Here is a 15,756-nt window from a genome sequence, read left to right as displayed (position 1 = left end):
TGTTCTCAGTTACTCTCTTGGCAAATGCCAAGAGAAATGGAACCAGAATGGGACCACAAAGGAAGATATGCACCTGCGCCCTTGGGGAATCCTGTAGTAAAAACAGTGTTGGGGAAAAACCCCTATGTTATGACCTTCCCCTGAATCAGGCTCCTCCAACTCCCTCATCTCCTCCCACCTTCTCTTCTGACCACCCACTACATTCCATCTCCATGGGACTCATGTGGAGCCTCTGTGCTCTGTGACATCACTTCAGATCAGCCAATCAGTGCCAGATTCTTCAACAAGTGCAGAGTGTGATACAGATTGCCTTTCAGCTTATATCACAGGGACCCAACACCTTCCCCCGAGAGTAGCTCTTCAGCCCCCTTATTGTGAAACCAGTTGAGAAGCTCCACTTTCCTTAACTATCAGGATTTTGTAACCGGCAATTCACAGGTGTCCTGTGCTTTGGGGGCTGCCACCGGGAGAGGAGTAGGATTTGGTACAACCCACTTGTTTATGTCTCTCCTAAAGGTAAAGGTAAAGGGACCCCTGACCATTAGGTCCAATCGTGACCGACTCTGGGGTTGCAGTGCTCATCTCGCTTTATTGGCCGAGGGAGCCGGCGTACAGCTTCCGGGTCATGTGGCCAGCATGACGAAGCTGCTTCTGACAAACCAGAGCAGCGCACGGAAATGCCGTTTACCTTCCCGCCGGAGCGCTACCTATTTATCTACTTGCACTTTGAAGTGCTTTTGAACTTCTAGGTTGGCAGGAGCAGGTACTGAGCAACAGGAGCTCACCCCGTTGCGGGGATTCAAACCGCCAACCTTCTGATCAGCAAGTCCAAGGCTCTGTGGTTTAACTCACAGCGCCACCCGTGTCCCTTGCTATGTCTCTCCTAAGGCCACATCTATTTCCAGCCACATCCTTTGTTCCGGGATTAATGATTTTTTTTTCTTTAAAAAATATTTTTATACAGTCGTACCTTGGATCCCGAACTCCTTGGTACTCAGACATTTTGGCTCCCGAATGCTGCATACCCGGAAGTGATTGTTCCAGTTTGTGAACGTTTTTTGGAAGCTGCACATCTGACGGGGCTTTTGCGGCTTCTGATTGGCTGCAGGAGCTTCCTGCAGCCAATCAGAAGCTGCGCTTTGGTTTCCCAATGTTTTGGAAGTCCAACGGACTTCCGGAGGTGATTCCGTTCGACTTCCAAAGTACAGCTGTATACTGCTATTCATTTAAAAAGTCAAAATGGTTTATGATAGCACATAAAACTATACAATTCAAACCATATAAGAAGTTAAAAAGAGAGATCAGTGAACTGTTGTGAAAATACGTATTCTTAATTGCCTGCATAGGCCTGAAGGAAGAGAGAAGTTTTCAACAAGCATTTAAAAGCTGAAACAGAGAGCAGCTGCTGAATCTCTATTGGCAGATATTGGACAAATGAAACTAAAGTCTCTGCTTCCTGTTGTTATCAGATGAGTCTCACCAAGTTGGGGAATGACCAGTGCTACTCCTGCAGATGTTATCAGTGATTGAGCTGGGATAAAAGGCTTCAGGTTGCTAGGGTACCTTGGACGTAAGTTGCTCAGGGCTTTGTAAATTAACTCTGTAAGATGTAATTCGCTAGCACCTGAATGGTGACAGGTTCCTTGTCCCTCATTTAGAAAGCATCTAAGTTTCCCATTGCTTCAGCCTCAAAGGACCTGGACAGTTGTAGTTCTCCAATGAAGTTAAGGTTCTCACATGGACCATTTTTAGAGACCCCCTGTCCTACCCACCTGCCCCATACACCGAAGAATCCCAGGGTTGGTTATGGGAAGCATTACTCAAACCCAGTTTAAAATTTGTGCTGTAGGTGTTTCAAAGGGGATTAATAAAAAATAAAAAAACTTGCCAGCAAACAGCTCGCAAAAGATTTACAATGGAAATTGAAGCACCTGAATCCTTGACCCCTGGATTATTTATATTACTATGTTCTCTATGATCAAGACCTGCTGATTATTGCTATCTATATCAAAATGACATCATAAAACCTTTTCTGATTCAAATGAGATTTGGGTGGATTTAAATCAAAGCTCCTCACTTCAAACCCTTCTCAAGTGCAAAAAGGAGTTATTGATTCCCATAAACCAGGGCATCACTTCTACATCCCTTAAATTCTGGTGGCATAGGGAGACTGTGCGCTGGCTGCTTCTCCAGTCTGAGTCACTGCCAGGAAATCTTTGAAATAACACTGTTTTCGCAAAGGGGGAAATCTATTTCAAAATAATAGCAAGACAAAATATTAGTGATCCACTCCTTGGAGTTTTGGAGATTAGAAAACCTCTTGCCCTTTAAATTCCAGCTTTCAAAGAACACTATGGAGAATTGCTTGAGCTCTTAGCTCCTCTATCTGTTTGGCTTTGCTCTAGTGGCGAGAGCATCGAGTGCACGGCTGAGTGCCAAGCTGAATGCCTTTAAATAGAAGAAGCCAGACAGACATTTTGGGCTGGCTCCAAGATTTTGAAGGCCCACAAGCAAGACCCAACAGCAAGTGGGCAGGACATGTCAAGCAGAGGACTGCTTTTATGACTGTCCACTGTCTCCTCCTCCCGCCCTCCCTCATACATTAACCCAATTTTCTTCAGCCCCTGCACCCTTCCCTAGGGATGGGCAGAGCCTCAAAGTACAGCTTGGAGACAGGAGCTATTTCTGATACTGGGTTACTGATTAAATGTTGAACAAAATGGTTCCTTTGGTGGTAGCAGCTAGAAGCTGAACGTTACTAGGATGTTTGCTTTAACTTCTTTTAGGTTACTCCTCTTCTAAGATGTTGAGTAGTTTCCCCTGGGGAAGAACAGAAAATGTACTCGGAATGTGTCAGTAAATCTGACAACTTTGTAAACAAATCCTCTTGCAGAAATTGGTTTGGCCGTTTGTTTGTTTTTCTTCCACGTGGTACAGCCCTCCTTCTGTGTGCACCAAAACACAATAGACACAAGCCCATCTCAAGTCAGCACACACAAAAATGCCAGGCTGCCTTAATAGCATTGCTTCCACAAACCCTTTCAGTTCACATATGTATGCTAAATAGGACTGGGGGAATTTAATGATAGAAAATGCTGCCCAGAACAGCACAGGAACATATGGAACTGCCTTCTGATAGGCTAATTCATTGGCCCGCCCACCCAAGAATTGTCTATAATTAGCATTTGGTCTCCATTTTTTGTGTGCAGGAATCTCTTAACTGGAGGGGTCAGGGGGGTGAGCCTGGGATCTTATGCATGCAAATAATGTGCTCTGCTCCTGAGCTATGGTCCCCTTTCCTTCTTGAACATGGGGAATGTTCTTCTGATATTCAGGAAGAGGAAAGGACAGACCCTATAACCTGAGTTATAGGGTGACATAGAGGGTGAAGCTTCTAGCAAAGGGTTTAGGCTTGAATGTGGGATGGATGAACTGGAAACAACAGCTGATTGGGATGTGGGGATTGCAGTCCATATAAAGGCATTGATGCCCCATCCAACAGGTAAGGTAAAGGTAAAGGACCCCTGACCATTAGGTCCAGTTGTGGCCGACTCTGGGCTTGTGGCGCTCATCTTGCTTTATTGGCTGAGGGAGCCGGCGTACAGCTTCCGGGTCATGTTGCCAGCATGACTAAGCCTCTTCTGGCAAACCAGAGCAGCGCACGGAAACGCTGTTTACCTTCCCGCCAGAGTGGTACCTATTTACTTGCACTTTGACATGCTTTTGAACTGCTAGGTTGGCAGGAGCAGGGACCGAGCAATGGGAGCTCACCCCGTCACAGGGATTCGAACCACCGACCTTCTGGTGTGTTTTTTTAAATTAATTTTTATTCAAATTTCCAATAACCAATCCATTAAAAATTTAACATCCAATTTAACTTATACATTCTTTTTGACTTCCATCAGCCTATCTGACAATTTTCATATTTCTCACAACTTCTCACATTTCATACATTTATGTTGCACTTTAACATTCCCTATTTTATCTTCTCTTTTAAGCGACATTCCAGTTTATTTTTTCACAAAGCTTCTTAAAATCCTACAAGCGTTATTTCCTGATCACACACTGTTTTCATATACTCTGTAAATTTGTTCCAGTCCTCGGTGAATCTCTGATCGCGTTGGTTTCGAATTTTCCCAGTTAATTTGTCCATTTCTGCGTACTCCATCAATTTCATTCTCCATTCTTCCCTCGTTGGCATTTCTTCCTGTTTCCACCTTTGGGCCAACAAAATTCTGGCTGCTGTTACTGCATATCTAAATAACTTCACATCTTTCTTTCCAACATCATTCCCTACTATACCAAGTAAAAATGCTTCCGGTTTCTTTACAAAGGTGTATCTCAACATTTTTTTCATCTCATTATAAATCATTTCCCAAAAGCATTTCACTTTCTTACATTCCCACCACATGTGATAAAATGTCCCTTCTTTCTCTTGACACTTCCAACATTTATTACTAACTTTAAACATCTTTCCAAGTTTCACAGGAGTTATATACCATCTGTATATCATTTTCATGACATTTTCCTTTATCGTAGTACATGCGGTGAATTTCATTCCCTCTTTCCAAAGTTTAATCCACTCTTCTAATTGTATATTGTAACCAAAATCTTTGGCCCATTGAATCATAACCGTTTTTACTTCTTCATCTTTTGTGTGCCATTCAAGTAATAATTTATACATTTTTGACAGTGTTTTTACATCACTATTCAAGATTTCTTGCTGAAACCTCGATTTTTCCCCTAAGAAACCTTTTTCTCGCATATCTTTTTTAAACATTGCATTCAATTGGAAATATTGCAACCAAACATTCACCTTTTCTTTAACCTCTTCATATGGTTTCAGATTCCACTTATCTCCTTCTTTGGTTATCAAATTTTCATATGTGGCCCAATTCCCTGTCATATTGACCCCTTTCGTACTCATTATTTCCAATGGCGATAGCCACATTGGGGTTTTAGGCTCTAATAAATTTTTGTACCTATTCCACACTTCAATTAACGTTCCTCTAAAAATATGATTTCCAAAACCTTTGTGCACTCTGTTCTTATCACACCATAAATACGCATGCCACCCAAATCTATTATCATATCCTTCTAAGTCCAACAATTCTGTGTTCTCTAATTTTATCCATTCTTTTAACCAGCAAAGACAAGAAGCTTCATAATATAACTTTAAGTCTGGCAGGGCAAAGCCTCCTCTTTCTTTTACATCTGTCAATATCTTAAATTTAATTCTGGGCTTTTTGCCCTGCCAGATATATCTTGACACTGTCCTTTGCCATTCTTTAAATATTTTCACACCTTTGATTATTGGTATTGTTTGAAACAAAAACAACATTTTCGGTAGCACGCTCATTTTTATCGTTGCGATTCTTTCCCATAACGATAGTCTCATCCTTGTCCATACATCTAAATCACATTTAATTTTATTCCAAATAGGTACATAGTTGTTTTGAAATAGGTCAATATTCCTGGGAGTTAGCGTGATCCCTAAATATTTTACTTTTTTAACCACTTTCATTTCTGTTTGTTGCTGTATTTCTTCTATCACTTCTTGATCTAGGTTTTTAGCCATTATCTTGGTTTTATTCCTATTTAATTTAAAACCTGACACCTGACCAAAGTACTCAATTTCTTCTAACACCTCTTGAACACTCTGTATGGGATCTTCTATAGTTATGACTAAGTCATCAGCAAAGGCCTTAACCTTATATTGATTACCACCTACTGTTACACCCTTTATCTTTTCGTTGTTTCTTATTGTTCTTAGAAAAACCTCCAGAACCGATATGAATAACAGCGGTGACAACAGACATCCTTGTCTTGTACCCTTCGTGATGGCAATATTTTCTGTTATAACATTGTTTATAATTAATTTGGCTCTCTGTTCTGAATATATCGCCTGTATACCACTCAAAAAAGATTGCCCCACATCCATATGTTCTAAATTCTTTAACATAAATTCCCAAAAGACATTATCAAAGGCCTTCTCGGCGTCCACAAAAATTAGCATAGCTTGTTTTTCCTTCCCGCTACACAAATATTCAATTATGTTAATTATATTTCTTATGTTGTCTTTCATTTGTCTGCCAGGAAGGAATCCTGCTTGGTCCTTATGTATCATTTCATTTAATACCTTTTTCAATCTGTTTGCTAAGATATTTGCGAACATTTTATAATCATTATTCAATAGTGAGATTGGCCTGTAATTTTTGACTTGCATTAGATCTGAATCTTGTTTGGGAATTAACGTTATATATGCTTCTTTCCATGTTTCAGGTATTTCTCCTTTTTCCAATATCTTATTCATTACTTCTTTCAGCGGTACAAGTAGGATGCGTTTCATTTCTTTATAATATCTTGCACTGAATCCATCCGGTCCTGGTGCCTTTCCACTTTTTAGATCCTTTATTGCCCTTGAAATCTCTTCCAGTCCTATTGGTTCATTCAATTTGTTTTTATTACTTTCTGATATTTTTTGCACCTTTTTTCTTCTTCAAATATTCTTCTATTGTCTTGATATTAAGCTTCTCTTTTCTTTTATATAGATCTTTGTAAAAATCCACAAATCCTTTCCTTATTCCCTTCGGATTCTCTATCTCTTGTTCTTCTATTTTGATTTTGTTAATTGTACTTTGCTCCTTCCTTTTTTTAATTTGCCACGCAAGCCATTTTCCAGATTTATTTGCGAATTCAAAATTCTTTTGCTTCATCCTTTTTATGTTCCATTCCACTTCTTTATTGATTATCATTGCAAATTGTGTCTGAAGCATTTTTATACTCTGTTTAGCCCTCTCGTCGTTTGGTCTTATAGTCAGTTTCTTTTCATTTTCCATTATTTGTTTTAAGATTTCATTCTTCCCTTTTTCTCTCATTCTATTTTTGATTGAATTTTGTTGAATAAAAAATCCCCTCATTACAGCTTTGCTGGCGTCCCAAACCGTACTCGTTTTCGTTCCTTTGTTAGAATTATTCACAAAATAGTCCGTCAAACATTTCTTAGCCCTATCCACAATTTTTTGATCATCCAAAAGGTTTTCGTTTAGTCTCCACCTGAAAGATCTTTCTTCATTCCCTTTTAAAATGGCTTTAACCGCGTTGTGGTCTGATAATACTTTGGGTTGAATCTCAATCTTCAATATTCTTGTAGTTAGTTCACCAGAAACCCAAATCTGGTCAATTCGGGACATCGCTTGATTTACATCTGAATAGAAAGTAAATTGTTTTTCTAGCGGATGCCTCAGTCTCCAAATGTCCACCAAATTGCAGTTTTCCGCCATATCAAAAAAGGTTTTTGGTAGTTTCCCTTCTTTCGATTTGCCTTTAGCCCGCAGTCTGTCCATTTCCATTGAAACCACCCCATTCAGATCTCCCATTATTATTATTTTTTGGTCCAGGTATTCAAATAGCTTCTCCTCCAGTCCTTTAAAGAATTCCGCTTTGCTTCCATTTGGTGCATAAACTCCAATGATTATTAATTTTTCTCCTTGCCAATTGACTTGAACTGCTATCATCCTTCCTTCTTCGTCTTTGAATAGTTGTTGTGCCTCTAATTTGCTTTTAATATACAATACCACCCCTCTCTTCTTACTTTTATCCGATGAAATAAATTCATTTCCCAATTTCTTATTAACCAAAATTTTCCTATGTGCTCTTTTGACGTGGGTCTCTTGTAAACAAATAATATCCAAATTTTTCTGTTTTAAATATTGTACCACTTTATTCCTTTTTTTCCTTTCATTCAATCCATTTGTATTCCATGTCCATAATTTTAAAGCCATGATGTCTGCCTATTAAATTATGTATTTTCCCCTTCTTATGACTTCTCCTCCTCTTCTTTATCTTCTTCACTTTCCTCGTCTTCGTCCTTTTTCTCTCCTCTTCCTCTTCTTTTTTCCTTTCTACTTCGTTCTTCCTCCTCCTCCAATTCCAATGAATCTCCCTCATCACCTCGTGCTACCACCGACCTTCTGATCGGCAAGTCCTAGGCTCTGTGGTTTAACCCACAGCACCATCTACAGAGGTAAATGCTAATACAACAGATGATCTATACATGTCCCCAGAGCTGAAAAGGCTTGAGCCTGGATATAATAATGCCTCGATAGCTCAGTTGGTTAGCGTGTGGCACTGATAATACCAAGATTGTAGGTTCAATCCCCATATGGGACAGCTACATATTCCTGCATTGCTGGGGGTTGGACAGATGATCCTCAGGATCCCTTCCAACTCCACAATTCTATGATTCTATGAGCCAAGGCTAGACTAGACTTCTGGGTCCATGACACAGATACACAGCATGTGTGTACCTATTTGCACATGTATTTATTTCTATTGGGTTGGAACCCATGTTTGTGGTTAGAAGGCTTCTGAATGACTTATCAAGCTACCATGTGAGATGACTGGCTAGACATCACGCACTAGGGAACCAAAAGTTCCAAGACAGAATTATTCAGGGAGCCAAGACACATGGGCCATTCTAGACTACTGAGCCCCAAATTACATATTACAGTTATTCATTCATGGCTATATTTCTTTAGAAGAAAAAGCACCTGTGGGACCTCAATAAAGATGAAGGCCCACACCAGCATGTATTAATGCAAACAGCACCTTCAGATTCAAACAGCAGACAGGGAAGAAGTGATTTTCAGCAGTAAATTGGTGCAGAGCCCTGATCCATATTGGAAACCCATTCTGGATTAGGACCCAGCCCATATGCCAGCCAGGGTGGATGGGAGTTGTGATCCAAAACATCTGGAGGGGACAAGTTTGGCAAAAACTGATAGCGAATCAAACTTTAAAAGGTGGGTTCTGTTTCAGTTCAGGCTCATGAGTATATAACTCTCCAGTCTGGTTCTACTTTAGACATATGTACCACCTTTAAGAAACTGGACTTGTGTGGATGGTGTCTTTATGTAGCTTGGTTGCTAGTTGGCATTGGACTTATTTTATGTGGCTGGAGGCACAAGATTTCTATTCCATTCCATTCTGCTAAGGGAAACAATGAAATTTCCATCTAGCTTCCTGACTAGTGTGTCCTCTAAGCCTTCCGTGACAAATTTGGAACCAATTTGAACTGTAAATAGAATCATTAAATAAATAAAAAACTGTTAGAGTCACAGTGTAACCCTAGAAAATGAATGTGTGGTAAATATTTAATTTGAGAAATACAGTGGTACCTCAGGTTAAGAACTTAATTCGTTCTGTAGATCCGTTCTTAACCTGAAAATGTTCTTAACCTGAGGTACCACTTTAGCTAATGGAGCCTCCCGCTGCCGTCACTGCACCGCTGCAGAGCGATTTCTGTTCTCATCCTGAAGCAAAGTTCTTAACCCAAGGTACTCTTTCTGAGTTAGTGGAGTTTGTAACCTGAAGCGTCTGTAACCTGAAGCGTCTGTAACCCGAGGTACCACTGTAGGTATTTTTATTTTTATTTACCTGCAATTTACATGCACTACTGCTATATCCTCCTGAACCTTCTCAGTTGTATTTGACAACTTAGTAGATTGAATGAATTTCAATCCCAAATTGTTCCTTTCTATATCAACTAGCAACACAGTTTTAGCTCATAAATGCCATTATATAAATCTGTGCAGGCAATTCTTATGTTCTTATTTTCACTTTTACAGACATGAAGCTCATTGATAAAGTAATCCAGGTAAGGACCAATACATTTATGGGCCTCTCTTTGTTATTCTCTGCCCTCTGGGGATTAGTTTGAAGTAGTAATCTGAAAAATCAATCGCACCCCATACATCATTTGAAATATAAGCTTCGAGAATTTTCAAACTATAGTTTCGTTAGATTAGCTTATTCTTTGTCTTCAGGTGAGCAAAGCAATTTGTATTTGGGATCAAAGTAAATGCCAGAGTCATGAAAATTACCAAGCTCTCTGGCTCCTGTCTGACTCTGCTGCTGCAATGATTACCTATGAAATACAGCATCTTTTGCCTGCCTTTCTACAACTGAAGTATTTGGGGGGAGGGGACAAGCTCCTTCTACTCACGCTTAAAATAATCTCTTGGATTTCTGCTCAGAGAAAGTGGTTATATTGTTTGATATTTATGGGTTCGGATCAGTTTCAAGGCAGTCAAGAAATTTTACAACTGGGGTTGTCCTGTTCTGATGATTTTGGTCAAGTCCCCTCCCCCACCCCAATTCCCCCCAAAATGTGAAATTTCTGAAAATTGGGGACAGGCAGGAGAGCTTTGGTTCAGGAATATATTGGCAGCTTACATCACATTCAGAACAGCAAAATTCATTGCAGTACCTTTGAAAAAGCTCTCAACATTGAATGGATCTAGGTAAGGGTGTTCATATCCAACTAGTGATGTTCATTCTGCACCATCTGAGCTTGAGCAGACTGATACATCTATATTTTACTTATTCCCTGAATTAATGCTTCATGTGGAACTAAATTGTTACAGCTGGGGGGGGCAATGTGGTGCCCTCCAGTGGTACTACGTTGCTGGATTACAACTCCCATCATTCTTGATCTTGGCTGGGGCTGATGAGAGTTGGAATCCAACATCCAACTGGACAGGGGGGACAATACATGGGCTACCCTTGAGGTAGAGAACTTCCTTCACTGAAACTGCATACCACAAAATAGTCCCACTTAAAAAAAATAATCTGTTTGGCTACTTCAGTTTTACTGTGCCAGGATGGAGGTCTGACCTTTGTAACTAGTTTTTGGATTTCAGTTCAGTTTTGGTTACCCACACCCACCCCAACCCACAGATTTGATCAGCACAAGACAGGAAGTTGTCTTCAATAGCCTCTGTTAGGCAGCATTCTGAATGGTTAGATTTTACAGTGGTTCTCAACCTGTGGGTCCCCAGATGTTGTTGGACTACAACTCCCATCATCCCTGAGCTCTAGCCTTGCTAGCTAGGGGTGATGGGAGTTGTAGTTCAACAACATCTGGGGACCCACAGGTTGAGAAAGACTGGGTTAGAAGTACTAACAGAAGAGCTAAACTAGCAAGATTCAATCCGTTCTTGTGAGTTTTGCTGTAATTTTATTGCCGTTTTGATAGCAGCCTTGAGTTTGATTTCAGAACGAAAGGTGGGTTGTAAATTGAATGAATAAATAATGAAAACTAAGCAAGGCAGACATCACGTCGTCTCAAATATATCAGTAAATAATCATCACCTTAAACACTGCACCAGACCTTATTCTCAAAAGAAAGCTGAACTAAATATCTGTGCCACTTGACAAGGTGGTGCCTGAGCTTCAGGTCAAAAAAACTGTACCTCAACCAGGAATAAAGAGTAAGGGCACAGGTACTGGGTTAACTGAGGGCCACAACTTTTATTTCACATTTATAGCCATCAATCTGCAGCAAGAGCCTGAAAGTTGTGATACAACAGGATAGTCTTTCTATCTCCTTGCAACCAGAATATTCTGGATAAGGCATCCTGACCCAAACACAAGCATTAGACATCTCTGCTTGTGCCTGCCTGGCCACTTCTTGGTTGAGGAAGGCTCTTGCCCTGACATCATTGCATTTACTAGATTGTTGTTGTTTAGTCGTTTAGTCATGTCTGACTCTTCATGACCCCATGGACCAGAGCACTCCTGTCTTCCACTGCCTCCCAGAGTTTCGTCAAATTCATGTTGGTCGCTTCTATAACACTGTCCAACCATCTTGTCCTCTGTCGTCCCCTTCTCCTCGTGCCCTCAATCTTTCCCAACACCAGAGGTTTTTTTTCCAGAGAGTCTTCTCTTCTCATTAGGTGGCCAAACTATTTGAGCCTTAGCTTCAGGGTTTGTCCTTCCAGTCAGCACTCAGGGTTGATTTCCTTCAGAATGGATAGGTTTGGTCTTTTTGCAATCCATGGGACTCTCAAGAGTCTCCTCCAGCACCACAATTCAAAAGCATCAATTCTTCAGAGATCAGCCTTCTTTATGGTCCACTTCTCACTTCCATACATCACTACTGGGAGAACCATAGCTTTAACTATATGGACCTTTGTCAGCAAGGTGATGTCTGCTTTTTGAGATGTTATCTAGGTTTATCATCACTTTTCTGCCAAGAAGCAGGCGTCTTTTAAATTCATGACTGCTGTCACCATCTACAGTGATCATGGAGCCCAGGAAGGTAACATCTATTTACTAGATAGGAAAAGGGTATTTGTGCAAGATATCAGCACCCCTTCTTGATGTAATGTCATTGGCTAGAGTAACCAACCAGTCAGCACTTTGCTGGTCTATCCAACAGGTTTGGAGAACTGGATCCTTATCTTTCTCATCCTCCCTTCCCGAACCAAGTTTGACATGGGTGGGGCAGCCACCTGTCAATCACCTGACATCACAATGATGCCATTTTTGCCTATGCAGTTTGAAATCAAGTTGTGTAGGTAATGGCACAGTACTTTGCAAGCCCTGATGATCAGCTGATAGTCACTGCTTTTAAAGCGCCCTGCAGAGGGCTTTTTGGGTGCTGGTGATTGGCAGCGACATAAACCACTTTTTGGCCCAGCCATTTTTACCTGCCCTACATCTGATGCCATATAGGATGTTTGGTGTAGGGCAGATTGGCCCAAACAGCCTCATGGGACAAACGGAGAGGCTGGCAGGCCTAATTAGCACTCTGGCATAGCTAAGATTGTGTTCTGACATATATCCACAATTGAGGTCTGAAAAACCAGTAAGCTCAATCATCTGACAAACCAGATTCATCTGGCTCCCCTGACCTGCCAGATCTGCTCTGGTTCTGACAGGTTCTGACATGGCTTCAGTGCCCTGGACTCCACTTCCTTGTTCCTCCTGGCAGGAGAAGGTAAGTTTTGAAATCACAAGTTGACAAATGTTTAAAAATGCCTTATGAATTTGTAATCCACCACGGCATGATGTGACTTCACTCATGAACTGATTCCTCTGTGGAAGTCAGTTGCCTCCAAACTGTCACACCGACTTCATGTAAAGGATATAAAAAGGAAGTTACTGTCCTAGCCTTCTGCACAATAGCCGCACTCAGCAGAATTAGAGCACATTAAGGTTTCATTAATAACATGGCTTGCTGAAGTCAAGAAGCTGGCTGCATTAAAGAAATATAATTAGCTCTAAAAGCATAATAGCATAAAGTCATCAGTAGGCTCCTTGGCCCTCAGTGTACAAACAAATGTGTTGTTTTCTTAAAGAGCTATTTAAGAGGCTATTGGCTCTACAAATGATACCATTAGTTGGGAGTGTCTGCAAGATGCCAAACCAAAACACAACTGCAAGAACAGCCAGAAAAGTTATTTATCGTTCTTTGGTTACTTAGTGGAAACATGGTCTTGCATACAAAGAGCTGCATTAAAAGCTCATTGGGGGGTCCCAACAAAAGTGCTGAAAGCTGGCCTCAGTTCTTCCCTCATGATGTACCTCCATGGCCTTCTCTTGCAGTGCTGAGGAAAAAGATCCATGCCACAAGACATGTGCGGCCCCAGTCTTGTGACCCTATATTAGAACAAAGATGACTACCATGATTGTAACAACTATTGTGAAATCTCTCTGTTGACTACAGTGGGGAAAATCTTTGCCTGTGTATCTCTCAAAAGATTACAGTTCCTCATTAGCAGAGTCTCTCCCAAGCTTTAGAGCTCAGAGGTCAGCATGACATGATTTTCTTTAATATGATATTTTATTTGCCACTCCCGGCTTGCTGGTAGCTCTCCCTGGCCTGTGGTTCAAGTGGAGGTGGCCAACCTCTATATATCTGGTGTCATTATGGAACATGTGTCACATTTGTTCTCTTTTGAAAGAGGGAAAAAACTCAGCAACTGTGGCAGGAAGTTGGCTATATGTTAAAGCACTAATAATAAGCCAGGTGTAATGTTCTGGAAGTCAGTTCACTGAAGGATAAATGAAACTTGGAGGACACCAGAGAAAGCTTTGGGGCTTTTGAGCAAAAGTGAGGTCTTCTAATGTTCTCAATGGTATTTGTGGGTGGTAAAATGGGGCAGGGTGAAGGTGGGATGATGTAAAATCCACTATAATTGTTCCTCAGAAATGTCTCCACTGATAAAATTTTGGCTCACTTGATGTTGAATGAAACGATTATTTAGTGGAGGGAGGAAGCTACAGGCTAAGAGAGAAGAACTGGGTTGGAAAGGAGCCAAGTTTCCTTCAACAACACTGAAATAAAATCCAAACAATATTAGAATTGGATCCACTGTTGCATCCGAAACATATAGATGGTGAAACTGGGGTGGCCATTTGCTGAATATTCTTCAGGAATGACTCAAGATCTCCAAGAGTTCAGGAACAGCTCAAAAGAGAGCTATTTTTCTGCTATTGTTCAAACTGTGGTTGCACATGGGGACTAGTGGTATGCTATGCCTGCATCTTGTCTTGCAGGCCACCTATGTTCTTCTGGCACACAGGCCCTGTGGGTTCTGCTTGGAGCATGCCTCCAATGTGTCCAAAAAGGTCAATCCAAGAGTGACAAAAGTTGAGAGTAAGGAAGGGTCCTGTAATAGGATCTCTGCTGAGGTTTAGCTGATGTTGGAATCAGCTCCAGTGGAAGCTAATGTTATCTAAGCAGGTTATCTATCAGTAAAAGAAGCACCTAGCAGAACCATCAGAAGCTCAGGCATTCAGAACCATTAGAAGGGTGGCATCACAGACCCATAAATCCATTGGGTGAAAATCGTCATAAATAAAACTTCCACTGCTTCCATTGCCATGGGTGGGAGGAGGTGGGCTTGGTGGAGTAGAAGCTAACCCTCTAAGCTGCTGTAATGACAGCTTTCTGCCTCCAGCCACACCTTTCCATTTTTGAATTGGTCTGAAATTCTTCACAGTGTAACATTTAAAAAGCAATAATAATCGCATCATCAGAGAATGTTTTTGATTATTATTATTTTTTGCCAAGCCTGGGCAAAAGAAATGGTAGTTTAAGTAGACAGTAAAGACACAGTATGCTCTAGCAGAAGTGACAAAAATATCATAAAGACAATTTATTCCTCTTCTGCAGTTTGCACTACAGTTTTTACAAAGAGTGCCAAAGGTAATTAGCAGCAGAATTCAGATAAAGTATTCAAACTTTGGGATCTAAACAGCCTAATCTCTGGGCCCCAACTATGTTGAATAGCTCATTCAGATCTCTATCTGTACCATATAAGACACACGTCTCCTCTTACCTTGTAAATACCTCCCTGAAAACTTTGCTCGGGCATTTGGAACAGCAGGTGATCTCCAATACATGCTGTTCATCTGAAACAGGAATCTTTTCCCTTTATGTGCTATCTCAAGAGAGGCAAATGAGAAAGCCCATTGGAAAAGTATTCTCACTAATAAAATGTTATCTCAAAAAGCACCGTCAAATAATGCAGACAGAGCATTAATGCATAAACAAAGCTGTCACCCTTGGTGGATCGGCTGTGATTTAGCATTGCAAAAACAGAACAATCACAGCTGAGTGATGGGGTGGGGAGGGAGGAAATGAATTTGTATTTTATCACAGCAATTTCCTACAGATATTATCAAGCCAATTCAGCAAAAGGAGTGAATAGGTAGATATTGCTGGATTAGGGGAGCTCATTTGCAAACCTTCTGATCAAATCAACAGCTGTGGAAAAGTTTGTTCAAAGTCAATATGCTACACACCATAGAAATGTTACACACCATAGTTTAGGCCATGAACGGCCACTTAACAGCCTGGGGTTCAAATCAATACCCCAAAACAACATGGCTTCTCTTCGGGAACCTCCCCTGTTTTAAGTGAGGTGTGGTCAAACTCCCCCCCCCCACATACAATTAGGACAT

The 15,756-nt window shown here is 40.9% G+C and overlaps 1 long non-coding RNA gene across 3 annotated transcripts in view; it reads left to right on the top strand.

Annotated features, from left to right (window-relative positions):
- Positions 1 to 323: 323 nt before the first annotated feature.
- The window catches only part of LOC309341644, a 46,770-nt gene continuing 31,337 nt past the window's right edge, over positions 324 to 15,756 (top strand). For all 3 annotated transcript variants that reach the window (XR_014156488.1, XR_014156489.1, XR_014156490.1), the window contains exons 1-3: positions 324 to 516; positions 1,470 to 1,570; positions 9,630 to 9,658. This is a non-coding gene — a long non-coding RNA (uncharacterized lncRNA). The remainder of the gene's footprint in view (positions 517 to 1,469; positions 1,571 to 9,629; positions 9,659 to 15,756) is intronic.

Source organism: Podarcis erhardii (genome assembly GCF_964252035.2).
Source record: "Podarcis erhardii genome assembly, chromosome: 5".
Classification (NCBI taxonomy): Eukaryota; Metazoa; Chordata; class Lepidosauria; order Squamata; family Lacertidae; genus Podarcis; species Podarcis erhardii.
The sequence above is the reverse complement of the archived record's forward strand: the minus strand, read 5'-3'. Positions and strand labels throughout refer to the sequence as shown.